Raw genomic sequence first — 19,731 nt, 5'->3', positions numbered from 1 at the left:
GATGATAATACCTACCCTGTAAGACCACTGTGAAAATTAGATAAGAAATTATCTCAAGTGCTGAGCATGGTTTTTAGCACCAAGTTAGAACATAATTGGCAGGAGTTTGTTGTTTTTATTTTCCTTTTCATTTGTTTTTACCCATTGAGTATACAGCATAGTGCTTTCAGGGTGAGTGCAATCAGAAAGCCTTCACTCAGATCTCTGCTGGCTCTACCACAGCTAGTGATGGGATGTTTGGCAAGTGATTTAACTTTGCTAAGCCTCAGTTTTCATATCTGTAAAGTGCAGATAATAAGTAAAAGCTCCCCCAGAGGTTTGTGGTGAGGATTAAATAAAATAATCAATGTAAAGTACTTAAAGCAGTGCCTGGCACCTAGTAATCATTCAGTAAATCTTAATTGTTGTGCATGTTTGTTTTTGTTTTTGTTTTGTCCTCTTGAACTGGAATCTTGTCAGAGAATGAAGTTTCTTTACTAAGAAAATACCACAATGACCTTGCTCTGAGCTGTGTTTAACAGCCCTGCATTTTAAGTTTGCTCGTTAATTTCCCTATCAGCTCCATTTTCAGAATCTTAGAGATGCCATGTTTTAAATATTGTGAAGTTAAAAATGTTTAAAAATCAGTGTTTTTAAACTAGAATTTTAAAAAATCAGAGGCAGCATAAACAGTTGTCCCTCATTCTAAAGTCTTGTCACATCCTTGTACTTCCTAAGATTAAATGTCCTGTATCTTTTTTAAAAATGTTTTAGTTTGGTATCTTTTGATTTGTTGCAATGTCATCTGTTTTCTAGTACCATCTGCTTCCGGTATATCTACTGGCAAGCTGTTTTTGCTGCAAAAAGAACTTCACAGACTTATTTATTTATTTTTTTTAAAACTCTATTTTGTGTCATGATTGTTATGGAAACAGCGTGTCACACAATCATCAATAAAAAGAGAAAACCAGGTCTCAATAAATGGAAACCACTATGGTAAACTATTAGATCACCTTCTTATTTTTAGGACACACTAACTCAAAAAATATATATATATATCTGAAAGCCATCATGTGCTTAAAAACTATTGACAATCTCTCCATGAATTTGCATATCTGCCACCTGTGGCTCCACTGCAGAATGACTACTACTGTCCCTTTTTATATAGTATATATGTTATTTCCATACTTGATTTTATTAATTCCATTTAACCTGTACCAGCCTTTGCCATCAAGGTCTACAATAATAAACTCTTCAAGCTGGAAGAGAGTTTATTCTTCATCTAGTGAATTCCACTAATTTTACAGATAAGGAAAAGTGTCAGAATGAGTGATTTGCCTAGTGCTCACCTGGCTAAAGATAAAGGCTGCCCATCCTATGGCTTGTATTTTTTGCCTTTGGTGGATAAAGTGGTAGGGATTAAAAGTGCACATTCTAGAGCTAGACTAGCTAGATTCAAAGTCCATCTCTGATATTTACTAGCTATGTGATCTTAGATATATTGCTTACCCTCTTTAAGTCCCAGCTTCCTCATCTGTAAAATGGGGATAATATTACTTATTTATAGAGTTATTATGAGGATTAAATAAGTTAATATGTATTTTTAATATTTCTCGCATTCTCTAAGAATTAACTATTATTATTTTGTCTATCTTGTTTATTATCTATCCTCAATGCCTAAAACAGTACCCGCACAATAAGTATTTGTTAAATGATTAAGTGAATGGATGAAGGATGAGCTGTGTGATTCCGCCATCATTGACCAATTGACTCAAAAAGGATTTTTCTATATTTTTATGAAAAGATGGTCCTTACTGTCAGACACGAACAGATTAGATTAGTTTCAGTTGTGGAAGATAAGTGAAAGCTGTAGGTAGAACTACTTAAACTTTTTTTTTTTTTAAGTCTACATTAATTACTATGTTGTGGAGAAATAAGGGCTGAACATTTTCCAAATTTGGTGAAGGTCAGAGTCAGTCCCTTCAGTGAAACCCAAGCAAGATAATAAGACCTTTCTTAGGTACATCATAGTCAAATTGCTGAAAGCCAAAGATGGAGGAAAAAACTGAAAGTGCTCAGAGAAAAACAGGGGAGCAACAATTGAAGTGACTGCGGGACGTGGAGGCAAAGAGATAGATGAGCAACATTTTAAAGTGTTGAAAGGAAAAATAATCAAACCTGACAACCCAGAATTCTTCTTCTTCCTCTTCCTCTTCCTCTTCCCCTTCCCCTTCCCTTCCCTTCCCCTTGTCTCATCCTCTTCGCCTCTCCTCCTCCTCCTCCTCCTCCTCCTTCTTCCTTTTCTTTTTTTTTTTTACAGTGGAAAAGAAAAGTTTTATTAGAAGGGAGAGTACATTTCCAGACGTGGAAGTGGGCCTGAGCAAGAAAAGCATGGCTCAAAAGACCCCAGAATTCTTTATCTAGTGAAAATATCCTTCATAAATGAAGGTGATAAAATCACAATGAGATAGCAGTACACACCCACTAAAATGGCTAAAACTGAAAAGACTGACAGTACCAAATTTTGGCAAGCAATTGGGACTCACACAGCTGATGAGAATGTAAAATGGTAATTAGGAAACAGTTTACTAATTTCTAAAGAAAGTTAATCATACATCTACCATATGACCACTTCTGGGAGTTTAAAGAGACATTAAAGCATATGACCACACAAAGACTTGGGGCCAAATGTTCATAGCAGCTTTATTTGTAATCTGGAAAACAACCCAAATGTTCATCAAAAGGTGACTGGATAAACACATGATGGTATATATCCGTACAATAGAAAACTACTCATTCTTTCCTCCCACAGCCCAAAATGCCTAAGGCTAAGAAGGCTAAGGTGAAGAACCAAGAGGCCAAATAGGGTAAATTCCCTATTTGAGAAAAGACCTAAGAATTTGGCATTGGACAAGACATCCAGCCCAAAAGGGATCTCACCTGCTTTGTCAAATAGCCCTGCTCCATTCGGCTGCAGCAGCAAAGGGCTATTCTCTACAAGCTCCTGAAAGTGCCTCCTGCGATTAACCAGTTCACCCAGGCCTTGGACCACCAAACAGCCACCAGCTGCTTAAGCTGGCCCACAAGTACAGACCAGAGACAAAGCAAGAGTAGAAGCAGAAGTTGTTGGCTCGAGCTGAGAAAAAAGCTGCTGGCAAAGGGGGTGTCCCCACCAAGAGGCCACCTGTCCTTCGAGCAGGGGTTAATACTGTCACTACTTTGGTGGAGAACAGGAAGGCCCAGCTGGTAGTGATTGCACATGACGTGGATCCTATAGAACTGGTTTTCTTCCTGCTTGCCCTGTGCCGGAAGATGGGGGTGCCCTACTGCATCATCAAGGGGAAGGTCAGGCTGGGGCCTCTGGTCCACAGGAAGACCTGCACCACCATTGCCTTCACACAGGTTAACTCAGAAGACAAGGGAGCGCTGGCTAAGCTGGTGGAAACTATCCTGACCAATTACAATGACAGATATGATGAGATGTGCCGTCACTTGGGAGGCAATGTTCTGGGCCCAAATTTTGTGGCTTGCATTGCTAAGCTGGAAAAGGCTAAGGCTAAAGAACTGGCCACCAAACTGGGCTGAGTACCCTGTCATGTGTTCTGTACATAAAAGTAATAAAAATTCTTTCAACCACAGTCAGAAAAAAGAAAAAAGAAAAAGAAAACTACTCACCAGTAAAGAGGAATTAACTATTGATAAATGCAACAAAATGAATGACATTCAAAATGATTGTGCTGATTGAGGAAGCCATACAAAAAAAGAATACCTATTAAAATTCTTCATTGATATAAAATTCTATAAAATGCAAATTGATCTGCAGTGACAGCACATTAATGGTTGCTAGGGGGTGCGGTGCCGAGGAGGTGAGAGAAAAGGGGATTACAAAGAGGTGTGAAGAAACTTGTGGGTGATGAATGCATTCATTATCTTGATTGTAGTGATGGTTTCATAGGTGTTTACATATGTGAAAATTTACCAAATTGTATACTTTAAATATATGCAGTTTATCATATAACAATCATACCCCAATAAAAATAGGAAAAATAGAAGAAAACAAAACAAATAAATGAAGGCAAAAGAGATACATTTTTGGATGAAAAAAACTAAGAATTTGTTGCCAGCAGACTTGCACTATAAGAAATGCTACAGGATGTTTTTCAAGCTGAAGAGAAATAATACCAAATTGAAACTCAAATCTTCAGGAAGGACAAAATGGAAATGGTAAATATCTGGGTAAATATAAAATACTACTTTTTCTCCTAATTTCCTTAAAATACATGAGACTATTGAAAGCAAAGATTATAACATTGTCTTATAGAGTTCATAACATGTGTATTGAATGCATATAATAATTATAGGTTAAAGGATAAGTGTGGGCCTGTAGAGCAAGGCTTCTACATTGCACATAAAGCTACTGTTAACTCTAAGTAGTTTGTGATAAGTTAACGATGTATATCGTATCCCTTAAAGCAAATGCTAAAAACATAATATAAAGATATAGCTAAAAAGCTATTAGATAGAATGGAATTCTAAAAGAACACCTAAATAATCTAAAAGAAGAGCAACAAAAAGCAGAGGGGACAAAGAAAACAAATAGTAAAGTGGTAGACCAAAATCCAAATATTTCAATAATTACAATAAATATTAATGGACTAAACATTCTAATTAGAAAGTAAGGTTCATCAGAATGGGTTTAAAAAAAGGAAAAAGAAAGATCCAACCAAATGTTGTCTATGAGATACACATTTTACGTTTTAAATACAAAAACATGGATACATTATGTTAGATTTCACTTATTTTGCCACATTGAAAATGGCTTTTAAACTTTGCCTGTCTCAATCACTATACTTATAAGACAGAAAATAATTATACTCTGTCCAAGATTGTAGCAGTTGAAAATAATTAAATGATTATAATGAACTCTGCAAATACTGTTTGCAGAATTATTATTTCCTTATAATAATTATTTAATGTATATTATTTTACTCTAATTATTACATTGTTTCTTTCTGAACAAGCTTATCAATATTTAATGTAAGCATTATCTTATTTAATAATATTATCCTACTTAGTAACATTTTTACTATATAGCAGAATTGAAATCAGGGTTTTGGTGTCAAACATCCCTGAGTTACTCTTGGCTCTGACATTTACTATGTGCCCTCAGGCAAGTTTCTTTAGCTTATTAATTGAGCTTCAGTTCCTTCATCTGTAACAGGACTATACTACTTCATGGATTAAATAAAAGAGTGTAATGTAAAATGCTCGGCACAGAGCTTGGTACATAGTAAAAGCTCAATAAATGGTAATTATCATCATCACCATCATCATAATGACAAGAGTGAATTCACATATCTTCTTAAAAACATTATGTAACAACGGATGAGAAAAGATATTTTAAAGTTTTGTATTTTTGTCAATACTTTAAACAAATTCATAACACTATGTTAATGAAATAAAATACAATGAAAAAAATCTGCAACAACCCAAAGAAAGCAAAAAATATCCTACTATATAGCAATCGGCTATATGTTTCTACAAAATTAAGTTGATGTCTATCAAAGTCTTCCTATGTTTGAAAACATTTTATTCTGACACTAAACTTTAACAATCAAATGAAGCAAATGACAGCCAGACAGCAAAAGGAGTCTATTATCAGATTCCTAACTTGAAGCAAAAATTGTCTACAGACACCCACTTTGTTGTGGGCATGTCCATTATGTGACAGGAATATGAGAGAACAGAAAATAGAATTGCAGCTATTGAATAGAAGCTGGGAGCCTTCATTGTCAGAATACTTAAGTGGAAGGATTCTATGATAACTGGGAAAAAATGCATTTTGTCTTGATTAACTATCATAAAATGAAGCAATCAGTGCAGGATCATTTTGCTCACATACTTTTTTACAGCACAAATGGCCACAGGAGTTGGTGAGATGAGCAAAGGACAGGACTCAAGCATGGCTGGCTCCAGCTCCTTCCTCCGGTCTCATCCCATCTGCTGCATTCTCAGAGGGATCCATCTAAAAGGCTTCCCTGTTATTTTCCATTATGGCCCCTTCTTTGTTTCCTTCTTAACACCTATCATAATATGTAATTATTTTATTCACTTAGTTCCTGTTTCAGCTTTGTCTCCTTTACTAGAATGTAAACTCCATGACAGCAGAGACCTTGTCTGATATTCTTTTTTTTCCCCATGGTATCTGGAACTTGGCACATTCAACAAACATTTGTTGAATGAATGAGTGAATGAATGGAGAGGGAATCTGGGAATGCAGTCTGCTTCTCCTCAAGTAAATTTCTTCTTACTGACATGCATATGCTGTCTTCAGTTTGAGAATCTACCAAAAACCTTTCTTTGGTATTAAAAATCATTCTAAAATTCATGTTTTTCAGAAGCTCTCCTAATATGCCCTGGTCTTTCTTTCTTTTTTTCTAGTTTGGACTTGCACTATGTTTTTTTGTTTGATTTCTTTATTTTTAAGGTTTGACTAGGAGTGAGGGGTACACCTTGGCTGTGGTGAGGGCAGGGAACGTCCCTAGATGTTGTTGCCCTGATGTCTGCTTAGCAAATAGAGTGACATCTTCCTGTGGCCTGAAAAGAAGAGTTGATCACACTCATAACTTGGATTGGCTTAGAAACAGGTAGGGGACAGTGAGGGTGGAGGGAGCTCATTGAAAGCAAAAACGTGTCCTATTTATTAATCTATCCATCCACCCATCAGTTATGCTCTCATTCAGTAATTTTAGCATTTACTGAGCTTAGACCTATACCAGAACTGTTCTAAATGGTTTATGCATATTAATTAATTTCCTTGTTACAGTTACCCTAAGAGTTTGTACTGTTCTTATCCCCAGTTTATAAATGTGAAAACGTATAACTACTTTTTAAGCGTTATTATTCAATAGTCTTTCAGAAGGAACTGACAATTTTTTAAATCAGATAGATAATCTAGTTTAAAAAAAACACTATGGTATTTTTCCAAATCACTTTGACCCATGTAATCATAATAGAATAGTATCTAAACAAAATTATATATATTGCCCTAGAATTATGGGAAATGTTGCCATATAATACACTTTAGGATAAAGTCAGTGCCAAATAGGAGAAATGAGCAAAATGCTGCAGAGAGGACGCTGGAGGAATGGAAAGAACATGGCATTGGGGTTGGAGAGACTTGGAGTTGAATCAGTTCTCTGTTCTTGGGCAACATGCATGAAGATCAGTTTCTATACCTGTGAAGTGAGAGTGACAAAGCCTCTATAGGTCTTTTCTGAATTCCCCAGACCAGGCTGAGTGCTCTCCTCTGTGCTTCTCCATCGTCTTTTGCAATGTCTTGCATGTCATTTGCCAAATAGGAAGTACTCTTGATATGACCATCTCTTCCTTAGATTATAAATTCCTTCAGAGCAACAATATCTGGGAATGTTCCCCACCACTATCAGGACCTGGGTAAGCCCCTCACTTCTAGTTAAATTTGACTGGTTCCTTAGATCTCAGCTCAGTTACCTTTTCAGGGAAGCCTGTCCTGACCCTATCCTCACCCATTCTATTGCCCCACCGCCCCCCACCAGAGCTGTAACGGTTTCCTTTGCATAAATTTTTATAAAACCAAATTTCTATATTGTCTTCCTTTGGGGTACTTGTCTTAGTTTGTACTTATACATAGATTATAGTGAATATTTAATAATTGTCCTCCCCTCCTCCCCAGCCACATAGGCCTCAAGAAGGCAGGGAGGGACCAAGTATATATATGGTTCACTACTGGATTCCCTATGCCTGAGGGATCCTTACAGAGAATATGGGTCTTGAAAAATGTAAAGGATTTCTACTGGCATTTGAGGCAGAGAAAGCAGTAATTTAAGACATGTAAGTTCACATTTTGTTTTAAAAAAAATTGAGTAGTCCTCTGTGTTTCTAGAACAGTGACTCTCAACCAGGAGTGATCTCACCCACCTCTCCCAGGGGACAATTGGCAATGTCTGGAGACATTTTTTTATTGTCATGACTTGGAGAAGCTACTGGCATTGAGTAGGTAGAGGTTAGGAATGCTCTGAAATATAGTGCTCAGGCCAGCCCTGTACAACAAAGAAATATGTATTGTTTTAGCTCAATATGTCAGTAGTGCTGAGGTTGAAACCTCTGTTCTGGAATAAACGAAGCTAAATATACAGTTTGAGGCTTTATCACGGAAAGCCCCAAGTCCATCTTCATAATCTTCGACACTTATTAGGAAACAGTTGTACTAACAAACACTTGTGAAATGGATTTAAGTCTTGAAAAACCAGTTAAATGTTAAATTTGGGACGAATGTTGAAAGACGTTTCACCAGATACAGAATGAAAGAGGAAGTACTTTTCTACTTCAGTCAGGCGGATGTAGGTTCAGTTCTCTCTAGACAAATGTATTCTTTAAAAAGGCCTTTCCCTAAAAAGGACCACTTTCCACAGGGGAATGGGCATGTTTAAAACTTAATTGAGCAGTTTAAATAATACTTAAATCTTTTAGTTATATTTTACTGGCAGTTTAATCCTATTTGATGACTGACTGAGTACAAGCTCATTCAATTTCAAGAATGGATAATGGAAACAAAAAAGTACTTGGAGAGTTAAAAACATATCCATACAAAAACCTGCAGACATATGTTTATAGCAGCTTATTCATAATTGACAAATCTTAGAAGTCACCAAGTTGCCCTTCAGATGGTGAATGGATAAATAAACTGTGGTACACCTAGACAAAGGAGTATTATTCAACACTAAGAATAAGTGAGCTATCAAGCCATGAAAACAGGAAGGAAACTTAAGTATGTATTACTAAGTGAGAGAAGCCAATCTGAAAAGGCTACATGCTACATGATTCCAACTGTATGACATTCTGGAAAAGACAAAACTATGGAGACAGTAAAAAATCAGAGGTTGCCAGAGGTTGGGGTGGGGGAGGAATGAATAGATGAAGCACAGACGACTTTTAGGGCAGTAGAAATACTCTGTATGATACCGTAATGGTGGATATGGTATCATACCACACATGTACCACACATTATACACTTGTCCAAACCCACAGAATGTGCAACACCAAGAGTCAACCCTAATATAAACTACAGACTCTGGGTGATAATGAGGTGTCAGCATAGGTTCATCAATTGTAACAAATGTACCACTCTGGTGTGGGGAGGGGGTGTTGATAATGGGGGAGGCTGTGCATGTTGGGGGCAGCAGGCAGAGGGTACACTGGAAATAATCTCTGTACCTTCCGCTCAATTTTGCTGTAAATCTAAAACTGAAAAAACAAAGTCTATTAAAAAAATAGTCCTAGGGCATTTAGCTGTTCTTAAATTATATATTTTTTGGAGTTACTAAGCATGGAATTGGACCTCTGGGGTTAAGAGCAGGGAGCTCCTTTTAGAAGTAAAAAGATAGATTACTGAATTGAAAAACAACCAAAATATACGGATATTAATGTAGGAAGGGTACAGAAAATCAAGTTGAAAATGGCAAACAAGGTACAAAAGTAGGGCATAATACTGAGGCCATATCACCCAAGAGGTTCCAATAGACAAGATTAGAGGTTGTAAAACACTACTAAATTATAGTCACTAATTTCCACCTAAGGCAATTTTGGCCTCAATTTGTTTAAAAAAATTTTTTTGAAGTCCAAGATTAAAATTCTTAAAGCCAGGGAAGGTTTTTATAATGCCCAATTGGAGGTTAAAAGGAAAATTTTAATGAGATAGAATGCTTGGCTGATTGGTGAAGAATTAGAACAAGGTTTTGTAATAATACTGTTTAAAGCCCAGATTATTGAAAGGCAAATATCTACATGAAACAACTGATCTCAACATAAATGTTGTTGCTTTGTTGTGGGTTATGGTTTTTCCCATGTTGTCCTTTTGGAATTTATAAGTGATCTTGTGCACTGTTTGAAGATTTCAGTGAGAACAAATAAAGGCACTTGGCACTCCACAGGTCAAAACAATAGTTTTATTACAGAAGGCTGCCTTAGTGCTAGAAGCAAAGCATCTTCTCAAGAGACTGGAGAAGATGTAGCAGCAGAGGGAAAGGTAAGATGCTTGCTCCACCTTCAGAGATATTGGGCTTTTTTTACTCTAGGAAATTCCATAATTAGTTACTATATAGGTGGCTATTTTTATGGCCAGGCTCTCCCTTTACAGAAGGATTTTCTTTTTTACGAATGCTTTCTGTCCTTGACTCTCTTACCCAGCTTTTGGCAATTGACCCTACAATATAGGGTTTACAAATGTGGACTCCCTGCTGGATTACATTAGGGGTCCCACGGCAGTTCACCCTGACATATGTGTCCTCTTTGATGGGTAATGTGACCATTTCTTTTTCCTCCTCTTTAATTCTCCCCAACCCCGCCTCCACACTCCCAACCCTGATGTATGGATGTTGCTGTTTCCCCTTAAGAACTGGATCTGTGAAGGCGGGTGTCTCCTCCCACACTCTCTTGGTGTGTGCCCGGGGCCTGGTGCACTCGGGGGTCCTAGCGCACCCGGGGTGGTCCATGGCTCCACCTGGGGCACGAACCCAGGACCTTCTGCATGTAAAGCAGACGTGCTAACCACTACACTATGGAGTCACACTGACCATTTTTTAAAAAGACTTTTTTACAGCATGTTTTTAAAGGTGCACAGCAAAATTTAGCAGAAAGTACTGAGATTTCCCGTATACTCAGTGCCTCCACACATGCATAGCCTCCATTATCAACATCCCCCACCAGAATGCTACATTTGTTATAGCATTGTAGATGAACCTATGTTGATGAACCTCATAAGCACTCGATGGCCATAGTTTACATTAGGGTTCACTCTTGATGTCGTACATTCCATGTGTTTTGACAAATGTATAATGTCATGCATCCACCATTATGGTTTCATAAAGAATTGTTTCGCTGCCCTAAAAAACTTTTGTACTCTACCTATTCATTCCTTCCTAACCCAACCCCTGGCAAACCACTGATTTTTTATTGTCTCCATAGTTTTGCCATTTCCATAATGTCATATAGTTGGGATATACGATACACAGTCTTTTTGAACTGGCTTCTTTCATTTAGTAAATATGCATTTAAGTTTCCTCCATGTCTTTTCATGGCTAGCTAGCTCATTTCTTTTTGGCATCTAATAATATTCTATTGTCTGGATGTATCACAGTTTATTTATCTATTCACCTACTGAAGGATATCTTGGTTGATTATAAGTTTTGACTGACCATGCTTTTTGGACTTTAAAAAATAAGTAATTTGAGTAAGAAATAGAGATGTTAAAAATACATATGACGTTTTGGGTCTCAGAGTTTAAAAAAAAGTTAATACAAATAGATTGAAAAGACATTCTGCCAAAACTCAGAGAAATTCCGAGACTGTTCCAAAATAGATATTTATATCTAGAAACAATTTTTAATCAACAGGTAGCCCAAATTTCAGTAATTTTGTCCTAGTTTGTGTGCATTTAAGTACAAAGATCAGTTTAAGTTACATTACTGGACTATTTTAATAATGCTTAATAAATAAAAGCAGACTATAGTGGTAAGTTTTTACTTGACTTTAAATTTGTCTAATATAAAATAAATACAAGTGAACAAAGAACATTATTAAAGAGTGAGAATATCCAGTGAGGGAGAGAATATGGGGAAGTAGGGACTCATACTTTTGGTGGGACCAGGAATCAATACAATCTGTTTTTGAAGGCAATTTGATAGTCTCTTCCAAATTTTTAAGTAGCATATCTTTTGACAAAGCTTCTGGAAATTTGTTTTATAAAAAACACACAAGGGCTACATGGAAAGATGCTGGCAGTATATTAAATGAAGAAAACAAGGTATGAATAATAGCAATGATCTCATTGAAATATATACTTGTATATGAATTAAAATACCTTGAAGAGAATATTCCAAAATATTCTCTAAGTGTGTAATTGCCTATTGAAAAGTGGTGTTGGGGGTTTTATTAGTTTTCTATTACTGTGTAACAAATTACCACAAACTCAAAGATGTAAACTAACACCTACATATTATGTCACAGTTTCTGTAGGTTAGAAGTCTGGCACAGTGCGCTTTGGTCTCTGCTCGGGTAATCACAAGGCTGAAATCAAGTTGTTAACCAGGTTGTATTCTTATTGGAGGGCTTTGAAAGGATCTGCTTCCAAGCTCAGTCAGGTTGCTGGCTATGATACTATGATTTACAACAAGAAATACATATTTGGTTTTCCTTCCAGTTTCTGACATGGATATCCTGACTCTTGGAATTTCCTAAGTGATAAGATCCGTAGAGTCTATGGCTATGCTACCCTGAACAAGCCCAATCCTGTCTGACTGTCTGATCTTGGAAGCTAAGCAGGGTTGGGCCTGGTTAGTACTTGGATGGGAGACCACCTAGGAAGACCAGGTGCTATAGGTGTAAAAAAATTAAAAAATAAGGCATTGTAAACTGACAAGGCTTTACAATCTGTGAGGTCAACCAAGGGTTGACTTGCCTTAAAAAAAAAAAAAAAAGATCCATAGAGGTGTCATTTGTTATGTTAATGAGGTGATTTTTGGACCCTCACCTAAGAAGGGTGTATGGGGTGGGGTGGGTTGGGGTGGGGGGTGCTTGTTGCTAGGAGAACCAATCACAGGATAGGAGGATTGGAACTTTCAGTCCTCCTGAGCTCCAGGGAGTGGCAGTGGCTGGAGGTTGAGTCAATTGTCAATGGTCAATGATTCAATCAATCAGGCCTATGTAATGTAGACTCCATTAAAAAAAAAAAATACAAGGTTCCCAGACTTCTGAGTTGGTGAACACCATTTAGGGAGAGCCATGTGCCTGGGAAAGCATGGAAGCTCCTTGAGCTTTCTCCATACTTTGCCCTATGTATCACTTCCTTCTGGCTGTTCCTGAGTTGTATCCTTTTATAATAAACCGATAATTTAGTAAATTAAATGTTTCTCTGAGTTCTGCAAGCTGCTCTAATAAATTAAACAAACACAAGGAAGTGGTGGGGGACTTAGAGAGGGGTGGTCCTTGGAACCTTCAATCTGCTGTTGGATCAGAAGCAGAGGTGACGACCTAGACTTGGAAGTTGGTGTCTGAAGTGGCAGGGTGGGGGCATGCGGTCTTTTAGGACAGAGTCCTTACGTAGTTTGTGGGATCTGACACTATCTCTGGGTAGATAGTGTCAGGATTGTGTTTAATTGTAGGACACACAGCTGCTGTCTGAGAGTTCCATGATGGTGTGGGACCGAAATTGGTGGCCAGAATTGGTGGCAGAATCTCATATCTTGTACAGAAGTGGTAATAAAACTGAAGTCCCATTTCTTTGCTGCCTGTTAGTCAGGGTCTGCTTGCTCTTACCTCCCAGAGGCTGTCCAAACTCTTTGCCAAGTAGTCTCTTCCACTTTCAAGTGTGCTTCTTCATTCTCACACTTCACATCTCTCACTTCCTCCTCTGTCGCCAGCCAGAAACACTATCTGATTTTAAATGACTCATGTGGGAGGGTCAAGAGCACTTGGATAATCTAGATTAAGGCCGATTGTATCATGTAACATAACCCAATCATGACAGTAAAATCCATCATATTCATAGTCCCAGGGACTATGTTGTATTACTCCAAGGGGGCTGAAACTCTTAGGGTCCATTGAAGAATTCTGCCTTCTGAAAGGGTGGAGGTAAAGAAGGAATATTTTCACTTTGTACTTTATATATATCTGTAATGTTTGAATTTTGGAGGAAAATAATATGTATTACTTGTAATGCAAAATGTCTGGAAGGATATACTCTAATAGTTTAACAGGGTCTAGGTTATATGTAGGTGGTAGGAATAAAATATTTTTATATTATTGCAGAAAAATCAGACCAGTGAGAAACCAAACACAACTCAGAGAGTTAGAGAACTCAGGTTTATTATGCCAGCGGTCCCAGAAGAGCTAGTGCTCTGAAGATCTGGACCCTGAGCTCAGGGATAATGTTACTTTTATAGGGCTTATTTGCAAACAAGCAAAGCAGATACATCTGTTATCTAGACAGAACAAGCGAAGGGGAGGATGAATCTTCAGTTGATCTCAAGGTCACCCTGCCCTTCGGCCTATGCACCAAGCATGTCTACAGAAGCAGAACAAAGAACTGATTACAAAGTTAGCCATTCGAGTAGAAAATTCCTCTTCAATATAAGCATATAGTAATCAACTTTTTATCATATAACTAAAGAAATATAAGTTATTCCCATTTTAAAATACAAATTCATGCTTGTCCTAGCATAAAGTAGTTAGTGGAGTTCATGTTGGTGCCAATTTGGCTAGTGATAGCTTTTTGCAGTGGTTGAAAATATATATCCTGATAATACAACATGGCCGAGATGCAAAAGTATGAATGAATTTGAGGAGACTCTAGATAAATTTCTGGGTGACAGACACACAGGTTATAAGGAACAGTGCAGACAGTATCAGGACAAAGAACGTCATCTGAGGACTTAGGTTCAAAGGCCCACTGACTGGCTGGGGGCAGATCTCATAGTTTTCCTGCATCCCTTTTGTCTTGTCTGTAAAATGAGAGGGTTGAACTAGATGAATCTTAAGATCCATGTTTTTTCCCTCAATTTTTTTGAGGTTGTTTTATCCCGGTTTCCGACAAAAATTTTCCAAGCGTTGCCATCCTAAATTAACACCAGGCTGAAAGTATTGTTAACCTGATGCCGAGAGATGGCTTTTAGGTTCTTCTGAATTATCGGTGTATTCCCTGAAAGGAAGAGTTGATGCTGGATTAATCTGAGAAAACAAAGTACAAATACAGAATTTGAGAACCTGAACAAGCAACTCAGGCATGAAGCACTGTAAGGCTTTGGAAGATTGGAGGGGAAGGATTTACTTCTATGATCCCTCGTAACTCAGGCGTCTGAAGAGTAAAAGTATTTTTCAGCCACTTCAAAGAAAATGTGCTTCTCCTCTGAGTCAACAGTAAAAAACTCACTCTTGGTTAGGAAGAGAGAATGTGTTTGGGTTATTTAGTATTTATTATATGCAGGTCAGGGAGCAAAATCTCTAAGCGCAGAGCAACACACAGCAAAAACAAACTGCAAAACTAGATTGACTTTTTATTTTCTGTTCTTTTTTAGTAGGTCTTTGTTCCCCAAAAGGAAGGGCTGATACTGATTAAATTGGAAAAAACAAGTTCAGAATGTTAAAGTGCTTCCTACACATTGCTGCCAATCTGTGTAAATCCCAATTTGCACTCATTTGTACATTTCTCTCCCACCCCCACATCCCTTCATACAAGGTCTGAAGCCTTTATTAGGACAACAACAGAATCGCCATTCTTGCTGAGGTCAGGAGTTATGTTTTTATAAATAAAACCTCTTGATTGAATGAAAAGAGCTGGGGCCTGGGAGTTAGCATTCTAGATTCTCCCCCTAACTAGTTCACTCATTTATTTGACAAAGTTATTGAGCACCTACCATGTGCTAGGTTAGGCACTGTTCCAGGTGCCAGGCGCACAGCAGGGAACCAAAACTAGTCCTTGTCCTCTTAGAGATGATATTCTAGTAGAGGGAGAACAACAACAAACAAAAAGAAGTCTCAGTAGAATTTGGCTGTTGGAGGTGAAGACTATGGAGGAGAAAAAGGGATTGTGGGCAGTGGGGTGAGACTGAGGGATTCTCAGATGTAACTTGCATCAGAATCACCTGGGAGTAAGGCACTTGTTAAAATATAAACTGCCGTTCACTCTCCCCGAATTTCTGATTCAGTAAGTCTGAGAGTGGGGAAGGGTGGCTTGAGAATTTGTGTTTTTAACAAGTTCTCAGGTGATGCTGATGCTGTGGTCCAGGAACCATGCTTAGAGAACCACTGGGGTAAATCACGTTATACAGGATGTCCAGGGAAGGCACCTAAAGAAGCGAGCTACGTGAGAAAAGCAAGAACATTCCAGTGAGAGGACAGAAAGTGGGAGCCCCTGAGATGGGCACGTACTTGGAGTGTTTGAGAAATGGCAAAGGGACCAGAGTGGCTGGGATGGAGGGAAGAGGTCGGAGGAAAAGAAGATCATATAGATTTATAAGCCATATAGATTTTGATGGCTAATATAAGGACTGATTTTTTACCCCAAATAAGGCAGAGCCAGGAAAGAATTTTGAGCAGAGGAGTGCTGTGGTCTGTGTTAAAAGTATTAAGCAAATGGAGGGTATGGCTCTCTGCAGTAATAATGACAACTTTCACAGCAATAATATTCGGACTTATTTCATCTCATAGATGGATAAATGGATGAAAAGGAAAGTCTGAAATTGTTTGACAACTATTATAGAATGAATGTTTGTGTCCCCCTAAAATTCATATGGTGATATCTAATCCCCAGTGCAATGGTATTGGGAGGTGGGGCCTTCAGAATGTGATTAGGTTACGAGGGTGGAGCCCTCATAAATGAGATTAGTGCCCTTATAAAAGAGACCCCCTCCCACCCAAAGAGCTCCTTGTCCCTTTTGCCTTATGAAGATGCAATAAGAAATATGCATCTGCAATATGAAGATGGCCATCTATGAACCAGGAAGCAGGCTCTCACCAGACACCAAATTTGCTGACACCTTGATCTTGGACTGCCGGGCTCCAGAACTGTGAGAAATAAGTTTCTGTTGTTTATAAACCACCCAGTTTGTGGTATTCTGTTACAGTAGCCCAAAGTGGACTAATAAACAACTTAATTGAGTTTCATATTTTGAATACTATTTACAGAATCTGTGGCATTGAAGATCAATAAACTGTTACCTTGTATCTCAAAACAGTTTACTTTCCTGTGCTCCATTAGATTAGAAAATCTATAAGGGTAAGGGCCATATGTGTGGATAGTATGTATATTGTTCACATGTAGTCTTATTTACAGTTATTTGTGTATCCCCAGTGCCTCATATACTATTATGCCCCCAATTATTTTTGGAAAGACAAATGAATGAATTAATTAAATATTAGTTTCTACATAGAATTGTACAACATCAACAACTAAATCACAACATTTGTATAAAGAATTTCTTTTGCCCATTTTCTCATTCGATGCTCAGAATATTCCCATTTGGTAAGAGCAAGTAGTCTCTTTTTCAAGGGGAGACAGAGAAGCCCTAAGAATTGAAATGATGACCCAATGCCGTATGGCTAGTAATGGCTGAGGTAAGTCTTCAACCAGAGTCTCAACTCCAAAGCCTAGGATCTTATCACTACATTACCTTTTACAGATCTGCAGCTAATAACAAACTGCAGGAAGTGTTTTTATCCCAAACTTGACAGATTCCAAAGCCCCTTGCCACCACCCCACAAAGTTTAGCAAGAAATGTAAAACTTCTCTCCTATTGATTCAAAATATATTCTTCCCTCAATACCTACACTGAGATTCCTATATATCAGTATCATGGTGCATTTATTTGATAGGTTAGAGAATGGTGTGTTTACACAAACGAACTGAAGAGATAGTTCTTGATTCTCCTTACATTTAATTACTGGAGTATCCAAGAAGAAAGTAAGCTTGAAATAGGCCAGCAACGCCAAATACATTCCACGAAATATTAATGAGAAGATGTTCCTTGAAGCAGAAATAAGTCTTTCTTGGTGAAATAAGTAAGAAATTCAGCATATTATCCTCACTAGTGTATTAATAGCAAACAGTTTAGTAAAGGCTCTGAAAAGTTCTGTATTCAAAAATCTATTTAACTCTGTTTCACTTTAAAAAATTCTTCCTTACACTTAAGTGATTGCTAATTTTAATGCTATGCAATGTTTCTCAAAGTGTGGTCCGTGACTGATATACATCAGTATTACCCAGGACACAGGCTAACAATGCACATTTTTGGGCCCTGCCCAACCTCAGGTCAAATGGATCACAGTCTCTGGGGAGAGGCCTGGAAAATTTAACCAGCTCCCCAAGTATTTCTATATACATTCAAGCATGAAAACATTTGGTATCTTTCAAGTCTCCATCCACACTTCTAAACTCACAGCTGCTGCCAACAACTCTCAGAATCTATCTTCACTTTGATGGAGCGTTGTGGGCAGCCTTGAACTCCAGGTTGTTAGGAGAGGCAAGAGTTTCTAGATTAGAAAAGCAAATAATATCAGTCGCAGGGATTTACAGATCACTCTTAATTGCAAATAGATACAATTTCTTCTTTTTCACCTTTCCTTGTTTCATTTAGCTGCTCTGAGAGTTGAATGTACTTGACCTTCCTACATAGATAGCAGGAAGCTTTCAACACTTAGTGATGCTATTGATGATGTAAATATTTTCCATTTGTCCTTCTCCTTTCATTTTTCTTCCTATTTTGTTTCTTTTTTTCTTCTCTAGTATGAAAATGCTCGAAAGCAATACACTAAAATGTTACCAGTGGTTGTCTTTAGTTAATGGGGATGTGAATAGGTGATTTTCTTTCTTTCTCCCCTACTTTGTACTGTCAGGTTTGCCAGTGTAAGTCAGTCAGTAAACTCAAAAACACAGTGTATGAGAATGGAGAAATCTGTGGAAGGAACACCCCTAGCCATTGGCTACCTTCACAGGAGGGAGACTAAGGCGAGACAGTACCTTATATCTTTGTGTTTCTTTACCTGTTAGGTATATGTTTTGAAAATAGTAAAAAAAATTAAAACTGTTTCTCTAGTTTTTTTTTTTTTCCCCCCGCCTTCGGCCCTGTTTTTCTCTTTTTCTTGCTGATCCTATCTTGTCCCACCAACTGTGAATTCTGTGTTAGGGAAGCAGCTGAATGACACTTGCTGGAATGAAAGAGCCACTGTCTGGTCTTGCTATGTAAGTGCAAACCACACAGAGTTTATGTATAGCCTCTTTCTCCTGGAGGGTTGAGATTCCTCTTTATAATTCCACTGCTATTTTTAACATCCCTACAGGGTAAAAAGAAAGCCAAGCCCCAAATCTTTGAGCTAGTCACAAGGTTTCTCCATCTCCGTTTCCCCTGGAGCGAATAATCCAAAGCCTGAGAGATCATCTACAGTTTAGAAAGTACTCTTGGATAATTTCTTTCCATATTCTTAAAGGAGCCAGCCCTCTTAGTTATTATAAGGCTATAGGGAAAGAAGGAAAACACGTTTATATCGGTTAGTGCTTGAGGAAGGATCTTATAGTCATTTGTATCTTCTGCAGCAACACTCCACTTTGTCTTCTAAGCATGAATGAAGAAAGCTCCAGGAGTAAACAGCCTAGCACATCCGGCAAAGGCAAAACAAAACAAAACAAAAAAACCCCGGCGGGCCCGGGCACTCCAGGCTCTCAGTCTCCGGGCCAAGTGGCCTTGATAATTTCCCTCATTACTCTAGAGACTGTTAATTTTTCAGTCTGTACTTGAAACCGGGCTATAATTGTCCACTGAGCACAGACGAAGACACTAAATCAGCCCCTGGAGAAGGCACCGCTGAGCCCGCCTGGTTGCCATTGCTGTTTCCAGGTGCACTCCTTGCTGCCCTTGAACTGCTCTTGAGAGCTGAGAATTATGCCCAAGAATTGAAAACTACTGCAGCTGCCTTGGCTGCACTCTTCTCACTAACAGGGAAATTAATTTTAGATCCACATGGAGTGCTCATTTTTAGGTATATGGGAATTATTTTAGTGCTCTCAAGTCTGGGTTTTCCTTAGAAGTGTGAAAACCTCATTTAAATATTTTAAACTAGTACTAACAGCAGAAGTCCCTTGACTCTTCAGGAAAAAGTGGGAAAATAGTTTTAGGCATTTTTGCCATGATAAATGGCTGTGGCGGTGTATCATATTTATTGTCG

At 38.1% G+C, this 19,731-nt stretch overlaps 1 pseudogene; it reads left to right on the top strand.

The window, feature by feature from the left end:
- The first annotated feature begins 12,272 nt into the window (after nucleotides 1–12,272).
- Nucleotides 12,273–12,399, top strand: LOC120595125 (uncharacterized; annotated as a pseudogene).
- The last annotated feature ends 7,332 nt before the right edge of the window (nucleotides 12,400–19,731 follow it).

Source organism: Pteropus medius, unplaced genomic scaffold, assembly GCF_902729225.1.
Source record: "Pteropus medius unplaced genomic scaffold, Ma_sr-lr_union100, whole genome shotgun sequence".
Lineage (NCBI taxonomy): Eukaryota > Metazoa > Chordata > Mammalia > Chiroptera > Pteropodidae > Pteropus > Pteropus medius.
This window is presented reverse-complemented; position numbering and strand designations above follow the sequence as displayed.